The sequence below is a fragment of the Panthera onca genome, chromosome A1 (genome assembly GCF_046562875.1).
Source record: "Panthera onca isolate mPanOnc1 chromosome A1, mPanOnc1 haplotype 2, whole genome shotgun sequence".
NCBI classification, from domain to species: Eukaryota; Metazoa; Chordata; class Mammalia; order Carnivora; family Felidae; genus Panthera; species Panthera onca.
The window spans coordinates 238,177,785-238,198,445 of NC_138339.1; the positions used below are offsets into that span (position 1 = coordinate 238,177,785).

At 39.3% G+C, this 20,661-nt stretch overlaps 1 protein-coding gene across 18 annotated transcripts in view; it reads right to left on the reverse strand.

The window, feature by feature from the left end:
- Window positions 1-20,661, reverse strand: part of FGF9 (fibroblast growth factor 9) — a 95,691-nt gene that overhangs the window by 65,972 nt on the left and 9,058 nt on the right. For 16 of the 18 annotated variants that reach the window (XR_009611601.3, XR_013556078.2, XR_014137594.1 and 13 more), the window contains one exon: window positions 372-445. The exons of 1 other annotated variant lie outside the window; for it this stretch is intronic. The gene's annotated coding sequence lies outside the window, so the exon portion shown is untranslated. Of the gene's footprint in view, window positions 1-371; window positions 446-14,708; window positions 18,213-20,661 lie in introns of all 18 variants that reach the window. One more of the 18 variants, XR_013556024.2, reaches the window with a different exon arrangement.

A 20,661-nucleotide genomic window follows, 5' to 3' on the forward strand; every position in this document is an offset into this window, starting at 1 on the left:
ACCACCAAAACTTAAACAGGACGAAACAGAAAATTTGAACACACTCATAACTAGTGAAGAAATTGAATCAGTTATCAAAAATCTCCCAACAAATAAGAAAGAGTCCTAGGTCAGATGGCTTCCCAGGGGAATTCTACCAGACATTTAAAGCAGAGATAATACCTATCCTTCTCAAGCTGTTCCAAAAAATAGAAAGGGAAGGAAAACCTCCAGACTCATTCTATGAAGCCAGCATTACTTTGGTTCCCAAAGCAGACAGAGACCCCACAAAAAAGGAGAATTACAGGCCAATATCCCTGATGAACGTGGATGCAAAAATTCCTAAGACACTAGCAAATCGAATTCAACAGCATATAAAAAGAATTACTCACCATGATCAAGTGGGATGCATTCCTGGGCTGCAGGGCTGGTTCAATATTCACAAATCAATCAATGTGATACATCACTGTAATAAAAGGATAAGAACCATATGATCCTGTCAATAGATGCAGAAAAAACACTTGACAAAATACAGCATCTTTCTTAATAAAAATCCTCAAGAAAGGCAGGATAGAAGGAACATACTTAAACATCATAAAAGTCATATATGAAAAGCCCACAGCTAATATCATCCTCAATTGGGAAAAAACTGAGAACTTTCCCCTTGAGATCAGCAACACGACAGGGATGTCCACTCTCACAGCTGTTGTTTAACATAGTGTTGGAAATTCTAGCATCAGCAATCAGACAACAAAAGGAAATCAAAGGCATAAAAATTGGCAAAGAAGAGGTCAAACTTTCACTTTTTGCAGATGACATGATACTGTACATGGAAAACCCTAAAGACTCCACCAAAACGCTGTAGAACTGATGCATGAATTAGGCAACGTCGCAGGGTACAAAATCAACGTACAGAAATTGGTTGCATTTCTATACACCAATAATGAAGCAACAGAAAGAGAAATCAAGAAACTGATCCCATTTACAATTGCACCAAGTACCATAAAATACCTAGGAATAAACGTAACCAAAGATGTAAAAGATCTGTATGCTGAAAATGACAGAAAACTTATGAACAAAATTGAAGACACAAAGAAACGGAAAAACATTCTATACTACCCAAAGCAATCTACACATTCAATGCAATCCCAGTCAAAATTACACCAGCATTCTTCTTAAAGCTAGAACAAACAATCCTATAATTTGTATGGAAACACAAAAGACCCCGAATAGCCAAAGTAATACTGAGGAAGAAAACCAAAGCGGGAGGCATCACAATCTCAGACTTTAGCCTCTACTACAAAGCTGTAATCATCAGGACACTATGGTATTGGCACAAAAACAGACACATAGACCAATGGAATAGAAGATAGAACCCAGAATTGAACCCACAAATGTATGGCCAACTAATCTTTGACAAAGCAGCAAGGAGTATCCAATGGAAAAAAGACAGTCTCTTTAGCAAATGGTGCTGGGAGAACTGGAGAGCAACATGCAGAAGAATGAACTTGGACCACTTTCTTACACCATTCACAAAAATAAACTCAAAATGGATTAAAGAGGGGCGCCTGGGTGGCGCAGTCGGTTGGGCGTCCGACTTCAGCCAGGTCACGATCTCGCGGTCCGTGAGTTCGAGCCCCGCGTCAGGCTCTGGGCTGATGGCTCAGAGCCTGGAGCCTGTTTCCGATTCTGTGTCTCCCTCTCTCTCTGCCCCTCCCCCGTTCATGCTCTGTCTCTCTCTGTCCCAAAAATAAATAAACGTTGGAAAAAAAAAAAAAAATTAAAATGGATTAAAGACCTAAATGTGGGACAGGAAACCATCAAAACCCTAGAGGAGAAAGCAGGCAACAACCTCTCTGCCCTCAGCTGCAGCAACTTCTTACTCAACACGTCTCTGAAGGCAAGGGAAATAAAAGCCAAAATGAACTATTGGGACTTCATCAAGATAAAAACTTCTGCACTGCAAGGTAAACAATCAACAAAACTAAAAGGCAACCGACGGAATGGGAAAAGATATTTGCAAATGACATATACAGATAAAGGGTTAGTACGCAAAATCTATAAAGAACTTAACAAACTCAATGCCCGAAAAACAAATAATCCAGTGAAGAAATGGGAAGACATGAAAAGACACTTTTCCAAAGAAAACATCCAGATGGCCAACAGGTACATGAGACGATGCTCAACATCACTCATCATCAGGAAAATACAAATCAAAACCACACTGAGATACCACCTCACGCCGATCAGAGTGGCTAAAATGAACAATTCAGGAGACTACAGATGCTGGCAAGGACGTGGAGAAACGGGAACCCTCCTGCACTGTTGGTGGGAATGTGAACGGGTGCAGCCGCTCTGGAAAACAGTGTGGAGGGTCCTCAAAAAATTAAAAATAGACCTACCCTATGACCCAGCAATAGCACTGCTAGGAATTTACCAAAGGGATACAGGAGTGCTGATTCATAGGGGCACATGTACCCCAATGTTTATAGCAGCTCTTTCAACAATAGCCAAATTATGGCAAGAGCCTAAATGTCCATCAACTGATGAATGGATAAAGAAGATGTGGTTTATATATACAACAGAATACTACTTGGCAACAAGAAAGAATGAAATCATGCCATTTACAGCAACGTGGATGGAATTGGAAGGTATTACGTTGAGTGAAATAAGTCAGTCAGAGAAAGACAGATATCATATGTTTTCACTCACTGTGGATCTTGAGAAACTTAATAGAAGACCATGGGGGAAGGGACGGAGAGAAAAATAGTTACAAACGGAGAGGAAGGGAGGCAAACCCTAAGATACTCTTAAATACAGAGAACAAACTAAGGGTGGATGGGGGGTGGGGGAGAGGGGAAAATGGGTGACGGGCATTGAGGAGGGCACTTGAGATGAGCACTGGGTGTTGTATGTAAGTGATGAATCATGGGAATCTATCCCAAAAAACAAGAGCATACTTTATACACCGTATGTTAGTCAATTCGAGAATGAATTATATTTTTAAAAATAGTAGGTAGGTAAGTAAGTAAGTAAGTAAGTAAGTAAATAAATAAATAATGAACCATGATCAAGTGGGATTTATTTAAGGAATTCAAGAATGGTTCAGTATATGAAAACTATCAATGTGATATGCCACAAAAATAGAATGAAATGGGAGGAACCACCTGATCATTTCAATTGCTATAGAAAAAGGATTTGGCAAAATTCAATGCCCCTTCACGATAAAAACATTAAACAAACTAGGAACAGAAGAAAGCTACCTCAACATAAGGCCACACATGAAAATTCCATGGGAAACATCACACTCAATAGTAAAAGTTAGGAAGCTTTTCCTCTAAAATTAGGAACAAGGCGAACATGTCTACTTTCACCACTTCTATTACACACTACTGGAAATTCTAGCCAGGGCAATTAGGCAAGAAAAAGAAATAAAAGGTGTCCAAATTGGAAAGGAAGGAGGAAAATTATATGTGTTTCCAGGTGATATCATTTTAATGTAAATCCTGATAAATTAAAAAACTGAGTATTTTTAAGTTCCCCTAGTGTAGTCCGTAAGACTACATTCAATCCCATGGCCCTGGGTTCATGATCTGAGCCAAAATCAAGAGTCAGACGCTCAATGGGCTGAGCCACCCAGGTGCCCCTCTTTTCTAAAATAAGCATCCATGTAGACCATAAGACAACACTAGAGGAACTTATAAAAGATATATTCATGAGAAGGAAAATGATCTCAGAAAGGGGGACTGAAATGCAGGAAGAAGCGGGCAAATAACTTGCCTAAAATGCAGAAATATCTTCTGAATCAATAGTAATGTTTGATTTGGAAAGATAAGGCTAGAATAAAATGTTGAATAAAAACAAGATAAAAATTGGGACAAAGTGATCAGAGCTAAAGTGTTCCAAGGACCCAAGTTGTCCAAAAGAGGGCTAAAATATTAACTTCAAATGTTGATAAATAAGTATGCATAAGAGTACAAATATGAAAATTGAAGGTATCATTTCCAACCAGTATTCTTTTTTTTTTTTAATTATCAGTATTTAAAAGGCAAGAAAGAAGTAAAAAAACATAGGAAAACATAGTCAAATAGACAGCACCAAGTAAGATTATTGAAACAAATTTAAATATGTCTATAATCACAAGAAAAGCTAGTGAACTAAACTTGCCAGATAAAAGACAGGCAAAACCTAGCCATATGCTATTCACAAAAACCAAAACATAGAGATATGGAAAATTTTAAACTAAATTTTACCTCATTTTTACATATGGAAAAAGACTTCCAGGAAACTAATAAGCAAAAGATAGCTAGAGTAGCTATATTTATTTCAGACAAAAGATATTCTCTGACCACAAGCACTATTAAGGATACATCATTACATGACAATAAAAAGAGTCAGTGCACCAACAAATTACTACAATTCTACAACTTATATGCCTCAAAACTAAAAAACAAACAAACAACTACTGCTTGAACTACAGGAAGTAAGTGACAAATTATTGTCGTAAGATGTGTATATTGATTGGAAGAGTTCAACATATTTTTCCCAAACGTGAAATAAGACAAGTAAACAATAAAGCAATAGCAACTACAGCTTTGAAAGAATTTGAAAACACAACAAATAAGCTTGACTTACTGGACATATCTAGAACAGATCCAATAATTACAGAATGCACATTTTTCTCAAGCACAAAGGGAATATTTACAAAAATTAATGCAAAGCAAGTCTCTACATTTAAAAGAAATAGCACACAAGTCTTGCTCTCTAAACACAAGAGAAGGCATAAACAAAAAGATAAACAAAAGGCCCTATATTTGAAAATTAAAGCAAAACTTCACAAAATGTGTCAAAGAAGACATCATAGTGGAAAATTTTAAATATTTGTAAATGAATAATTTACAAATATTCAACTTGAGCCCCACATTGGGGGTAGAGTTTACTTAAAATAAATAAATAAATAAATAAATAAGCCAAATATGGTGAAATTAAAAAAAAAAAAAAAAGAGGGGCACCTGGGTGGCTCAGTTGGTTAAGCATCTGACTTGAGCTCAGGTCATGATCTCACAGTTCATGAGTTCGAGCCCTGCATCGGGCTCTGTGCTGACAGCCTGGAGCCTGGAGCCTGCTTCAGATTCTGTCTCTCTGTCTCTCTGTCTCTCTCTCTCTCTGCCCCTCCCCTGCTCATGCTGTTTCTCTCTCTCTCTCTCTCAAAAATAAATAAGCATTAAAAAAAAATAATAAAAAATAAAATGAAATTAAAAATTAAAAGAAAAAAGAAACACCACATTCAAAAACTTGTAGGCGTATGGCAAAAGCAGTAATTCATGAATATTTAAAGACTTAGATGCCTAATTTAGAAAAGAGGGGCACCTAGGTGGTTCAGTCATGATCGCAGGGCCATGGGATCGAGCCCCATGTTGAGCTTTGTGCTGAGCGTATAGAATGTTTAAGATTTTCTCTCTCTCTCTCCCTCTGCCCCTCTCCCCCATGTGCTCTCTAAAATTAAAAAGAGAGAGAGAGAGAAAATAAAGATGAAATCTAAGTATATACTTAAGAAGTTAGTAAAAAGAGGGGTGCCTGGGTGGCTCAGTCATTTAAGCATCTGACTCTTGATTTTGGCTCAGGTCATGATCTCACGGTTCATGAGATTGAGCCCTGCATCAGGCTCTGCACTGGCAACACAGAGTCAGCTTGGGGTTCTCTCTGTCCCTCTCTCTGCCCGTCACATGGGCGCATGCATCCACTCTCTCTCGAAATGAAAATAAACATTTTTTTAAAAAAGAAAAGAAGTTAGTAAAAAGAAAAAAAAGATAAACAGAAAGTAAAGTAATAAAAAGGAGAGCCAAAATTAACTCAATAGAAAAACAAAGAGGCTAAGAAAGAAACGGTGCCCTAAGAAGTGTCAGATTCCCTTAATCAGTAGTCTCAAACTTTATCTTGCAACAGAATCATGTGGAGGGCTTGTCAAAACATGGGTTGTTCAGAATCATCCCTGAAGTTTCTGATTCAGTAGGTCTAGGATGGGCCCAAGATTTTGCATTCTAACCAACTCCCAGGTGATGCTGATGCTGCTGGTCCAAAGATTAAACTTTAAGAACCACTGATCTAAGTTAATGTCTTTAAATCCTAACCAAATTAACCATAAAAGTACTTTTAACTCTACTCATAGAAGACAGATAATACATACGTATTTACCTTCTCTCCACTCTGAGACTCTGCTAAAATGTAAACCTACATAATAATGAGACCAAGAGTCCATCAGCAGATAAGAAATCACAATAAAGTTCTGGAAGAAACCAAATGGAGTAATGGTAGCAAAGTCCATGATGAAGAAAACCACAACTTTATTGGAATCAAAAGTCTACTGAATTACTCATGATAAACTCTAAACAGGATCAGAATCAGTCTAGCATATGTGACATCAGACAAATAGAAAATCAAGGAGAAAAAAAAGAGAGAGAAAATAGCAAAAGAAAATTATCAGTGAAATACACAAGAAAATAATTTGGTTTCAATTAATTACCTTAGGATCTACTCAGAGAGATACATATTTGAAGATGACAATTACAGAACAACAGTCCAGCTGAGTAGCTAGGAATATAAGAAAAGATTTTACAAACAAGTAGAACTTGACCTTGTTCTTAAAACCACCATATTTGTTATATGAGTGGCAAGAGTTTGGCTTTTTTTTTAATAATTTTTTTAATGTTTATTTATTTTTGAGAGACACACACACACACACACACACACACACACAGAGCATGAGTGGGGGAGGGGCAGAGAGAGAAAGGGAGACACAGAATCCGAAGCAAGCTCCAGGCTCTGAGCTGTCAACACAGAGCCCCGCGCGGGGCTCGAACTCATGGACCATGAGATCACGACCTGAGCCAACGTCAGATGTTTAACCAAGTCACCAGGTGCTTTTGGCTTTTTTAATTTCCTTTTTAACGCTTCATCTTCCAAAGTAGCTTGCACCATTGAGGAGTGTCAAAGGTAGGTTACAAACTTATTGAATTACTAAGAGAATTGTTCATCTTAAGTATTTTTACAAATTATAATTTTAAACATATTCATGACTTTAGTAGGAAAGCAGGAAAAGTAGATGAGAAAAGTTTTATTAGCAGAAGATATTAAATAATGCAAATATATTCAAAGCAATATAGTTTTACTCCAAAGACCATGGAAATCCAGGAAAACCTGGACTATGTATGCTACAGCCTGTAGATATTTGACATTAGGAAAGATTCAAAATAAATTTGTCAACTTATAAGGAAAAAATGTAAGGGATTAACTTTATTAAAGCATTAATAATAAATATTTAGTTTTAACTTGGGTGTTTATATTTCTTTAAATCTTGCTCTAAGTCATATATCATTCTTATATGCAATATCATAGAACAGTAGAGGAATATTAAAAATAATCTAGCCCTTACATTTTACCAGTAAGGAAAAGGAGACCCAGAGGTAATATGTAAACCCATTGTTGTGCTCTTATATTCTAATAAAGAATTTAACTTAAAGAAAAGCCTTAAGTTGCAATTAATTTTTATGTGGTAGTATAAAATTAAGTTTAGCTTATTTAGCAAGCAGTGTTTGTTTGACCATTCTGGGAACAAACACTCAAATTGCAATGGTTTTTAAGTCGAATTCAATACAAGTAAAGTTTCATGTATGCCAGCTTTGCAAATGGAAAACTGTAATGTGATTACAGTTGAGTTTGCACTGCGCAGGTCCACTTATACATGGATTTTTCCCGATAAATACAGTACAGAACTGTAAATGTATTTTTTCTTCCTTATGCTTTTCTTAATAACATTTTCTTTTCCCTAGTTTATTGTAATACAGTATATAATACATATACAAAATATGTGTTGACTGTTGATCAATAAGGCTTCTCGTCAAAAGTAGGCTATTAGTAGTTAAATTTGGGGGGAATCCAAAACGATACACGGATTTTTGACTGTGCAGGGGCTGGTGCCCCTAACCCCTGCATAGTTCAAAGGTCAACTGTACAAGTATTGCATCATAATCAGGGTCAATTTATCACCTTTATTGGTATTTTTCTCCCCAGAGGACATTTTCTTAGACATCTATGCGGTCATCATACTTTTTATACTTTTTAGGAAGAAATAGGCAGAGAGTACATAGCACTTTTTTCTTTTTAATTTTTTTTTATGTTTATTCATTTTTGAAAGACAGAGAGAGACAGAGCACAAGCAGGGGTGGGGCGGAGAGGGCGGGGGACACAGAATCCGAAGCAGGCTCCAGGCTCTGAGCTGTCAGCACAGAGCCCGACGAGGGGCTCGAACTCACAAATGCGAGATCATGACCTGAGCTGAAGTCGGATGCTCAACCGACTGAGCCACCCAGGTGCCCCCATAGCACTTTTTTCTGAAGTTCCAAATACCTATGGCATTCAGTCATCATCCCATTTCTGAACGTCTCCTTTTTCTTCTTCACATTCTTCTATACTTCTACTTCTGCTAGGGTTGCAGTGGGGTGTGCGAATGCAATCCTTGGTTTCCTTCATTCTTTAGAATTTATTTTGAGAAATTAGGTAGATTTTCTGGTTAGACATTCTCCAAGAGAGCTGGTTTTTATTGTTCTCCTCAACAAGAGACCAGCCTACCCCAAATGTGTTGGCACTTATGTTCATGTTTGGAAGTGCTTTCCTGCTCAAGAACTGCTTGTATCTCACGTGGCTCCCCGATATATCTGTGTTCATCCGAACTGCATTCCTGGTCTTCAGGCATCCTGAGTATCTTTTATCTCTCTCCCACCTAGTAACAGTTCTGTTGGGTTGAATACTCATGAGATACTTGTATGCTAGTGCCATCTATTGTTGAAAAAATATATGTGAATATGACTCTTGCTAATGGGACTAGAAATTGGATTAAGATTGGCTTTAAGACTACCAAATGATAGAACCACAATTTTGTTACAAAAACACTCATGGAGTAGGAGAGGATACTTAAGCGGTTGTATCTTATCTTTGTCTTTATGTAAGATTTACAAAGACTGTTTTCATTTTCCGCCATATTTAATCGGACTAATTTTATAATCATAGTTAGCATAAGCACATATTCCAAGCATAGAAAAGAGAGTAAGATTCAAGTGAAAAAACAAGTTAAATAATGAAATGTATCTCTTATGTATATACAAAATTGTCAGTGTTACAGTCAATTGAAAACTTTAAGGTACTTGTATTAATTGTAAACCTTTAACTATAACAACATAAACATACTTGGTAATTTTTCCATTTAAACTCCAAGAATTGACTTGAAATAAAATTTTTAAGATATTATTTTAAAATAAAGCTTCTCTTTGTGGCTGCCTTCAAAATTCAAACAAAACACCCCATAAGACACGTTTCCATTCCTACTCTCCCTACCTAGGAACTAAAAATGTTAGAAGTTTAGAAAATAAGAATCATAAAGGAAAGATAAAAGATACTAAGATTATTTACAATCTCCTGTGATCCTTTCTACTTTGGGTTCCAAAAGAATCAACAACAGGGATGTCGTTGGAACCAGAAGGTAATGACTAGCCTCTAACCCAGCAATGCCTAACCAATCTTTAACTCCTAATCTTGAGCTCATACGGTTTTGGGTGACAGTTAGGCCAACTTTCCTCCCAAAGAAAAAATGACTTTTGAAATACCTCAACAGATATCTGGTCAATCATACTCTCCTTGAGCACTTCCTGAGTGGGAAGTCTCCTGAGGAAGCCTGTTCCATTGTGGTAGGGAAATCAAGTGAGGAAATAAAGTTAAATAAAACTAGAAATGCCTCCGAAGTGACTAGAAGGACTTAAGCATAGAGGACAAAATCGTTTTCCCGTTAACTGACTACCCGCACAGCTCTCTATTCTGACTGCTGCATCCGAACATTAGGATGATAACACTTTTAGGTAAGTATATTCCACAACCTTTCAATGATCCATTATAAACTATAAAACCCGTCAATAACAAGACTCCCTTGAATCAACAAACGATTCTTGAAATTAGGCCCTTTTCCCCCCTTGAACCCCTGTCTTTTTTTATCACTTAGTGATAAGACACTTAGTGTTTTTCTCCTTTGTACATTTTTTTCCTCTTTAGACACAGTTATGTCTGATAAATGCTAATGCTTTTGTTTCTAAGTATTTCTCCAATATGATAAATGTACTTTAAGTGTGGGTACATGGTATTTCTATAGTATTATGGGGGCTTTTCTAGATTTCTCCCTAAAATCCATTCTCCAGTAAATAATAGGCATCCCTGAGCTCAAGAATATTCGCTCTGACTGCTCTCCAAAACTCCAAACATGCATTCTCACTACGTGCTGTACTTTCCAACGTCAACGTTTCAAAATTACCACAAGACCAGAACGGAATGTTGACTCCCTTCCTCACCACCTCCCTCCTCCCTGTGTAAACCTGCCTCTTTCGTGGCACCACCAAGACTGTTCCGTGTTCTTCCTCATCTTCAACATCCTCTGGACTCTGCTTCTAGCTCGGGCTTCTAATCCTCCTGTTCTCCATATCCTCTGCTCCTTCCCTTGGTGGGATCTTTGTGTTCTGACTTCTACACTGTTTCAGTAACTTCCTAACTGATCTCTCAGTCTTCCAATGAGAAACTGTGATGGTTCTCCATTAAACGCAGAATGAAGTCCAAACCCTTCCATCTAAAATTCAAAGGAAAATCCTTCACTTTTGGATGTTTAAACTTCTTTTCAGCTTTACTTTCTACTTCGCTTCCCTTTAACCGTACCCTATAGTTGTTGGGTGTCCTCTCAGAACATACCCTGCCCTGTCCTACCTCAACACCTTTGCTCAAGTATTCTTTGAGCAATAGGTGCTCGTTGACAACGCTCTCCATTCTTGAATTCCCACTGCAAACTCCACTACCCCTTCCAAGAACACTCCCGGTTATAATTAATCCCTCTTTCCCCAAATACTTGGAACCTGTCTGCAGCATTCATCACATTTTACCTTCTATCAGAGTCACGTATATAGGAATCTTTCTCCCGCCAAACTGGGAACTTCTTGAAAACAGGGACTGTGTCCTATTTATTTCTGCACCATTTACAATTTGAGCAAAATTCTTTGTTCATGGTGGGTACTTTATATTTGCGGTAAGAGTGAACAAAAGTCTCATGAAAAGCAGAGTAGACTAAACTATAACATGAGTCAGCTCTTTAAGAAATGGTAAGAGATATCCTTCCTGTTTCCTTAATTTGTTTTGATGTGTATATACTGATTAACAAGATGTTGTTAATGCTTCCACTGTGTGCCCTGGGAATTAATAAAATAGGACAAAGGATTTTAGAAAATGGGTTCAACCAAAATTTGGTTGACATCAAGCGAAAGAAATTTACAAAACTTGCCCTATCATTTGTCCTCAGGATGCTAGATTTAGGTTGTTTTGCTTGTAAAAGATAAAATTTCATAAAGCACCTACAACCTAACAGGGAATATGCAAGCGTCCTCTGGAAGTTCTTTGATCACATAATATATTTCTTCTTCACTCTGGCGCTCAAAGGAAAGGGATGACAGAGAGATTGAGCGGAAAATGGAAGGGTGGGGGGAGAGAGAACAGAGGCAAGTGGAAGGAAGAGTGGTAGGAGAGAATAAAAGGCAGAAGTAACTTAAAAGGACTAGAAGTGATTTATAATCCGTTTGGTGTCCAGCGTGCTCATCACTCTGCCCTCTGGCCCCGGGTTGTCTTTGATCTTCCTCACGGCTCGTCCCATCCGCTCCCTGAAGAAGCTGTAAGGACCAAGGGTCAGAGTAATATTATTTCTTCTCTTGTTGAACCCCGGGCTCTCCTTGTAGGCCTGCTTCCTTGCTACTTTTCTTGGGACTAAAATCAATGACCTGCATATATATGCATGTGCATATATACTCAAAGTGGCTGTTGTGGGTTGAACTGTATCCTCCAAAAAAATGTTCCAGTCATAACGCCCAATTCAGGTGACCATGACCTTACTTGGACACAGAGTCTTTGTGGACATAATCAAGTTACGATGAGGTCATAGGGGGCTAAAGTGGACCCTGGTCTAGAGAGTAGTGTCTTTAGAGCAGAAAGGAGAAGGAGATGTGGACACAGAGGCACTGACACACACAGAAGAAAGAGCCACATGGTGATGGAGGCGGCTGCATGCTGAGGAACACCAGGGATTACCAGCAAGCACCAGAAGGTGGGAAGAGGCCAAAACGAATGCTTCCCTAGAGGGAGCACGGCCCTACTGACACCTTGATTTCAGCCTTCTCGCCTCCAGATCTGTAACGGAATACATTTCTGTTGTTGTGAGTCACTCTGTCAGTGATAATTTGTTATGGCAGCCCCAAGAAGCAAATACAGGGACTAAGGCTATTGAGTAATCAGAGAGGATCTTAAGACCAGAGAAGAAAAACTATTAAAAGTTCTCTCCTCCTAAGACAGAAGTTCATCCATTTGGCCCAGATTGCTAAACAATGTGTTTTGCTCTACTGAGAAAATATTTTGTAATATGAAGTTCAGCCTGGTTAGTTTCATTTTATGATGCTTAAATTCTCAACCAGAAGAAAGAAGCTGTCACTGAAAAAGAGAAAAAAGCCTAAGAATCACAAATGCCTGGCACCTAGTAGAGGTTTAATAAATACTTGTTGAGGGGCGCCTGGGTGGCTCAGTTGGTTAGGCGTCCGACCCTTGATTTCGGCTCAGGTCATGATCTCACGGTTGGTGAGTCTGAGCTGCATGTTGGGCTCTGCGCTGACGGTGCGGGGCCTGCCTGGGATTCTCCATCTGCCCCCTCTCTTTCCTCCCGCCCCTCTCAGAAATAAATAGACATTTAAAAACATACTTGTTGAATGAATGAATGAATGAATGAAGACAGAATAACTAGACAAGGCTGTTAAGACATAAAAGCAGGGCACCTGATCCTGATATCTGAGCACTTTCACAAACCGAGCTAACACAAGAATGCCCACGTACCACTGGGGAGACACGAAATCAAGAGTAGTTCGCGTAACGTAAAATATATACGAAGCACTGCAGAAACCACCATGTGCTGTAGCAAATAAGTGTTTTCCTAGGTGGATGGGTTCTGGGATGAAACTGTAAAGAAATGTAGTGTGCACACACTGCTTGTTAAAAAAAAAAGGGTAATGAGTCAAAGGAATTGGTTATGATGTGAGCACCTAATTTTATTTATCTTTCTTTTCCCTGCCCCCCCCATTAAACCTGCCCCATCCCATTCTTCTTCTCCTTCAGTCTGAATGCTTGTATGAAGCAATCACTGTCTAATTATATATTTCTTCAATAACTTCCAGCCTTCACTCAAAAATCAAGTTTTCCTTCCTTTTTTGCCCCTTATAGCCAATAGAACTTTCCGCAAACATGAAAACGTTCTGTGTCTGCACTGCTATCCAATGCATGCTTCAAATGTACCTAGTGCAACTACAGAACTGCGTTTCAGTGTTTTACTTAATTTTAGTTCATTTCAATAGCCACAAGTGGCTAGCATCTACTGCATGGGCGAGCAGAGCTCTAGACTATTTTTGAGGAAACCCCAGTCTTTTTCATTGCTTCCATCACCCTCTGCCTCACCCTCAAACTCTGGTCTGAGGGGGAAAGAGTTAATAGCCAGCCATCTACATACACTCTGTCCATTAGCCTTGAAACCTGCAGAATGTTCCCAGGCATTGAAGAGACTGCCTGCCCCTGCTTTGCCTATGAAGTGGCAAGTATTTGGGGAATCGATGAAGTTGCAAAGAAAGCCATCATCCAGCCATTCTGATAATCCATTGCCGAAGAGAATTTTATCACAAGACTGAATGATCCAGTTCCACCTGGAATTTTCATCTGATATTTCCAGCCAACTATGATAATGACCATCACTTGGCATTTCTTAACACCCACTATGTACTGAGTGTGGTTTTCTACGTGGTATAAGAAAGCAAAAAAGGGACTGAAGGGGGGGGGGGGGGCGCGGGGCTTTCCTCTAATTGGAAAAATCTAACATTCACAAAAACTAATATACATATTTAAAAACCAGATATTCAAGACGTATTTATCTGTTGTCTTCTGTTCCTTATTTTTTTCACCAGGAGTCTTAAGCGCAAGCTCTCTAAGGACAGAGACTGTGCCCTTCTTAGGACACTAAGGGTCTCCCATTCCTAGTCTGAATCTCAGCTGCCACATCAGGATCTCTTGGGAGCTTGTTAGAAATGCAAGCCCACCTCATTACTGTGGAACCGAACCTGCATGGTAATGAGACGCCTGGCTCATTTGTTCACACATTACAGCCTCCAAAGCTGATCTAAACTATTCAGCATAGGCCACACTGATTCCAATTAATTTTCGTGCTTGTTCGGAAAGATGGTAACAGACTGGTCTTCAGCTGGCATTATATTTTATGGGATATTTAAATTATTTGGGAAAAACTTATCAATTGACTATCACAATTTACGCTTGAGAGTAGTATACTGTTGTTACAGAAAGAGCGTTCGATTAAGACCAGAAAAATCTGAATTTTCTATTCTTGACTTTGTCATCATCTTGTGATGGAACTTTGGGCAAGCCATTAATTTTGTTAGGTTTCAGTTATTTGGTTTTTGTTTTATTCATTGCTTATTCATTTAAATATATAAAATGAAGATTTTCTACTAGTGGCTCCCGAACCGAAATCGTTAGAATTTCACAAATGAGTAATGACCAGACCTCAGATAAGTTTTTGTATATCTAAAAAAGACTAATACTGGACTCACACGTTCAACCATGATACGGTTACCCAGAATTTGCTCTTGAGCTAATTCCGTGCCTCCCAGATTAACATCAAGATTTAAGCTGTCTCAGACACACGAGGAATTCTCTTATTTTTAAAGACTTCCGGAATTGCTATGGAACCGATAGTTACCAGTCTTCACTGTAAACGAACCTAAACCCTTCCATCCTTAAAGCTGTAGCTTGAGCCTGATTCCTCAAAGTCAGCGGAGATGAGGGACAGCTAGTCCCTCTGTTCTGAAAGAAGCCTTTCACATATATGTTACCAGGGATTAGCTGGCAGTTAGCTTGGGACAAGGCCCTCCAGGAAGGACACTGGCTACTTGCAAGGGCTGTAATGGAAGGAGGAAGCTGAATGAGACAAAAACAAAAGTCATCCACCTAGGGTCAAAGGCCTTTCAAGTCAAACACAAAAAGGAGGACGGACACATTTCTTCCTTTGCTCACGCTTTTGTTTGGGTTATTTCTTTTGTGGGCTTTACTATGAGTTTGAGGGCTTTTTTTTTTCTGTTCAGCCCCAGTGACTTCTTACAGTCGCTACTTTGTAAAATCGAAAGCAGATATGTCCCCAGTAGGGATACCTGAAAAATTTCCAGCGCCTCAATGTTCTAGAGACTTAGTCAGGGCTATATTTAGATACCATACCACATTTCAGAGAAAATGTGATTTTCCTTGAAGGGTTTGCTCCCACATCCCCTACTTAAACCAAACATACTTTCAAGTTAATAAAAGCTCTACCTGCCGAGGCAGCAAATCTGGCTATAATTAAAAGGGAGGAAACATTTTACACAAGAAAATGTGCTATTTGGTCAAAGCGTAAATATGAAAAACTGCGAAACGTGACAGCAAGATATAATTTGTATTCCTGCTTTTTATTTACTGCACAAGATGTTGGAAGAAAATTGTCTTAACGATAACTTACTATATTCTAATGCCTTTAAATGTTTCACATAGTGACTGCAATGGAGCCCGTAAAAATAACTTTAAATTCCAATGTCAAGTGGAGCATGGAGATTTGGTTTCATTTTCAAAACTGCTCTGTTGAGAAATACGCCCTAAAAGGCAATTCTCATTTTACTCCGTTATAGCTCCAACAGCTGCAGGACAAAATATAAAATGTATCTAACCCAATCTGAAATTTAGAATTTTGATCTCTGAGGAAAGTATTTTTGAAGAGTCTCACACATGCTGGAAAAAGGATTTAGAACTTTGATAAGGCTTCACAAAGAGAGAAGCACTATAAAATTTTAACAAAGGACTACCTTCTTTTTTTTCTTTTTCCAAGAATGCCTCAGATCTACACTATATAATTTAATACTTTATATACTGTATTACATATGGATTAGCAATACTTTATTCCTAAATTTTACACCCTCTAGACATATCATAGTATCATATTCTGAAAGATACTTTATACAAATTCAAACATTTGTTCACGAAGAAGCAAATTTTTACACACACACACACACACACACAGCATGTATATTTGTTTTCTGATAATTCACCCATAAAAAAACATGCTTTCAAACACAGCATATCTTTCTGAAGCTGCAGAGAGTTCTTTGAGGAGTTCCCAGTTAATAAGGACCCGGAGCCACGGTCATTTTTCAAAGTCTATCCCAGGGGAACATCATAGACATCACAGGCATCTAGGCAAGTGTGGAACCGTGGAAGTGTGCAGCCTTCTGTCTGCACTGCCGGGCCCTTGCTTTTAGCACAGCATAGCCGCCGTCCCACCTGACACTGGCCGATACCGCTGCGGCCGGCACCTTATCTTCACTCACAAGGACACCTAATTCATCATTGCTGTCATCTTTGAAAAAAATCACGTATTGCAGTATCTGTTGTACTGCAGCCGTGACAGTTTGGATGTCTGCACTAGAAAATATACTTAAACAATTCTCATATTAACACAAAATGTGCCGTGTGCTACCCTCACTACCTTTCTCCTTTGACTTCACTGAAAGACTTTTAATGAAATTTGCAAACGCTATATTTCTGCCTAAATCATAAGTTATTTGACGTCTACATTTGAGTGAGGAGTGAAACAGTTCTTGCAAAAACAGTGCAATGCACACTAAGATCACTTGAACTGAAATGTAGAGGGCATAAATGTAACTAAAGTCATGTGTACCCTACAGATATACCTACAGTTTATGTCTTGATCTCCATTTAGTATAATGTCCCTTTTCCTAACTTCTGTGCCACTGTCACATCTAATTCATTTTAAATGTATAACACTTTTAAATCAACACATATACTGATAACTTAATTAATTAATCAACCAAGAAATATTTATTAAATGTTACTGGAGAACTACCAAAAATCTAGAAGACCTGTTACAAACTCTTAAGGAATTTATATTCAAGTAAAAAATAGAACCAGATAACAGCGAAAGTCTACATATTTTAAAATGTATTCATAGCAGTTTCTGTACCAAAAAAATATTTGAGGCATGTAACGAAACATTAAAACAGGGGTTTATTTCTACGTTATACCAAGAAAGTATGGTGACACGGGAAAATAAAGGTAGAAAACCAGGATAATGTATGTCACAAAACTGAATGACATATAGCAGAATAATATATACAGTCACCACACCAAGTCACAAAGTTGGTGCTGAAGAACACAGCACCGGTTACCAGACACAGAGTGTCTGTGAGATAAAAAAAAAAAAAGACCAGGCACACTGGTGAGAGGTCTTTTCTTCCTGCTGGAACTAAGAGAAATTTCCCCTCTGGATTCTCTTTAAGAGAGACAATGTGGGGCACCTGGGTGGCTCGGTCGGTTAGGCGTCCGACTTCAGCTCAGGTCACGATCTCGCGGTCTGTGAGTTCGAGCCCCGCGTCGGGCTCTGTGCTGACAGCTCAGAGCCTGGAGCCTGTTTCAGATTCTGTGTCTCCCTCTCTGTCTCTGGCCCTCCCCCATTCATGCTCTGCCTCTCTCTGTCTCAAAAATAAGTAAGCGTTAAAAAAAAAAAAAAAGAGAGAGAGACAATGTGACTTAGTGGGTTACAACTTCCATACTCTTTAAACAATATAAGCGTGAGTTTCATTTTGCTGTATTCTTCGCAGTGACGTCAACAAAAGACAAGAAGTAACTGAGAGGTGCCCTGGAGATTTTAGATAGGGAACATTAACAGAGAACCTGTGTGTCGCGCAGGGCAATTCATGCCAGCTATCCTAACGTCCAAGCACAAAGTCTAGGTCGCTTCACACAAAACAAGTCAAAGCCACATGTAGGTTGTGGGTTTCTCCCGGCCAGCTCTCCTCCAACAGGGGATGTCTCTCTCAGCTGTACCACCTGGAACGCATGGCCTCCATGACCACTGCAGAGGGTGATCCACGCAGGGCACGGAGGAAGGTACACTGACTCTCAACTCCCTTAGCTCAGAATGATCTCTCCTTACTTACACACCGTTGGCCAGACATGACGACATGACCACACCTTGCTGCAAGGGAAGCTGGGAAATGCAACTTCCTGTGTACCTGGGCAGAGGAAAATAAAATGAGATGTGGCTGATTTATAACACTGTCTGTGTCACAACTGAGCATGCGAGGCCGGGAGACTGGATTGGATCCAACAGGTACTACACCTGTGACTGTCAAATGTGAATGTACGTAAAATGAAGGACACGCAAAATATTACAACTTCTATGTGTTGTGTTATTTTAATCCAACAAAAAGAAAAAAACACATATATAAGCAACACATATATGCAGTAATACCCACATGTAAATAACATATATTCACTACATAAAATGGCTTCATATCACAATACATGAAGTATCCTGACAAAAGAGTAGGAGCTCTGTGACCTGAAAGAGTGGGCCAGATGCCAACAGCTGCTCACCAGGTTTTGCTACATTGTCAGGTAGTGTAGTTTCTGTGCATCTGGGTGGGGTAGATTACATTACCTAGCATTAATAAAAATCAGCCTGGGGTGCCTGGGTAGCTCAGTCGCATGAGCCTGAGACTCTTGATTTCAGCTCAGGTCATGGTCCTGGTGTCATGGGATCGAGCCCTGCATCGGGCTCTGCACTGAGCATGAAGCCTGCCTATGATTCTCTCTCTCCCTGTGCTCCTCTCCCCCACTCACACACACTCTCTCTCTAAATAAATCAAATAAATAAACAAACAAATAATAAATAAATAAGCCTGATGAAAATGGATAACTGGCTTTAAGACTCCTGCAAAAGCCAAAAATAGAACATAATAACTAAAACACTAAAATGAACGAAGTAAAAACGGCAGGGCTCATGCTTCTCCTTCCCAACTGTATTATGAAATGAAAACAACTATCTAATCAGACAAAGTCCATAAAAACAAAACAGTTAGCAATTATTTGAAAAACGGATTTATGTTCACTAGCGTTAATGATGAACCTGATCCTGAATGTATATTGTGTCTGGAGGTCATTAGTTATCAATGGTATGGGGCCGAGATCATTAGTTATCGATGGTATGGAGCCAATATGAGATTTCAAAACAAACTATCTAGAGCATGAAGACAAGCCTCTATAGTCAATTTTTCTCAGTAATACTCAATCCAGTAGTTAAACAAAATTTTAATAAATTTAAAGATAAATGCTCAGGGGCGCCTGGGTGGCTCAGTCGGTTAAGCATCCAACTTCAGCTCAGGTCACGATCTCGCGGTTCGTGAGTTCGAGCCCCGCGTCGCGCTCTGGGCTGATGGCTCAGAGCCTGGAGCCTGCTTCCGATTCTGTGTCTCCCTCTCTCTCTGCCCCTCCCCCGTTCATGCTCTGTCTCTCTCTGTCTCAAAAATAAATAAACGTTAAAAAAAAATTAAAAAAAAAAAAGATAAATGCTCAGGAGGTCCTTGTGAGATTTGTTAATCACAGGACGGAAACCCCAAAACCCACTGAGAAAATCCTTGTTTTTCTTATTATAATAAAAATGACTAAAGTACTATTCGTTCATTCATCCATCCATTGAATTAATAAGTAGTGATTGCAGTCTGCTAGGTGGTAGGTACGGCTCTGGGCACCAAGAATAGAAAGGTTACGCAAATCAGGAAAAACGCATTGCTCTCCTGGAGCTGACATTTTAGAGCACTGGTTCTCAACGGGGGCGGAGATTCTGCCCTCTGAAGGCAGTTCGGCAACGTCGTTTTTGCTTTCACAACTAGGAGGGGGGTGCTGTTGGCATCGAGCGGCTGGGGGCCAGGGCTTCTGCTAAAGATGCTACCGTGCACGGGACAGACGCCCACCACAAAGCGTTATCCTGCCCAGAGCGTCGGCAGCGCCGAGGCTGAGAAACCGCCAAGGCCCCATTTCATAAGGTGTGTAACATACCGTAGAATCTTCGCAGTGCTCTAGAAATGAGACAGAAAGTGATCCTGAAACTGGAGGATCCCACCACAGTTTGCCGGACGACCGGCAAGCAAGTCATTTGAGCATCTGTCACATGGAAAGATGAGCTGCACATCTTTCTTTTACAAAACGACGCGTTCCAGATTTTGTGCCCACTTCTACAAGTGGCCGTCAGTAATGCACACTTAATTAAAAAAACACTTTGTCTTTTAAAGGCAAAAGTGATGTTTTTCACATTGGCCAAGAAAGTGATTGCTTTTTGAAAGAAACGTGTGCTTTGAAAGTTCATTTTGGAAACCACTACTCGGAGATGTCTGCATCACCATGTGATTTGTTCCCCCCGGTGATGTAAGTGTGACCTAGGAAAACTCTTTTATTTACACGCTTACAAAGCCTGAACACAAAATGTTCTAACCCATTTGAAAATCTTCTAAATATTAAAGTATAGTTGAAACATAACGTTATATTAGCTTCAGGTGCACAACATAGCGACCTGGCCAGTCTGTTATGCTGGGGTCACCACAACGCCATTAGGATACCATCAACTATACTCCCGGGGCTGAACCTTTCATCCCCTTGACTTACTCGTTCCGTAACTGGAAGCCT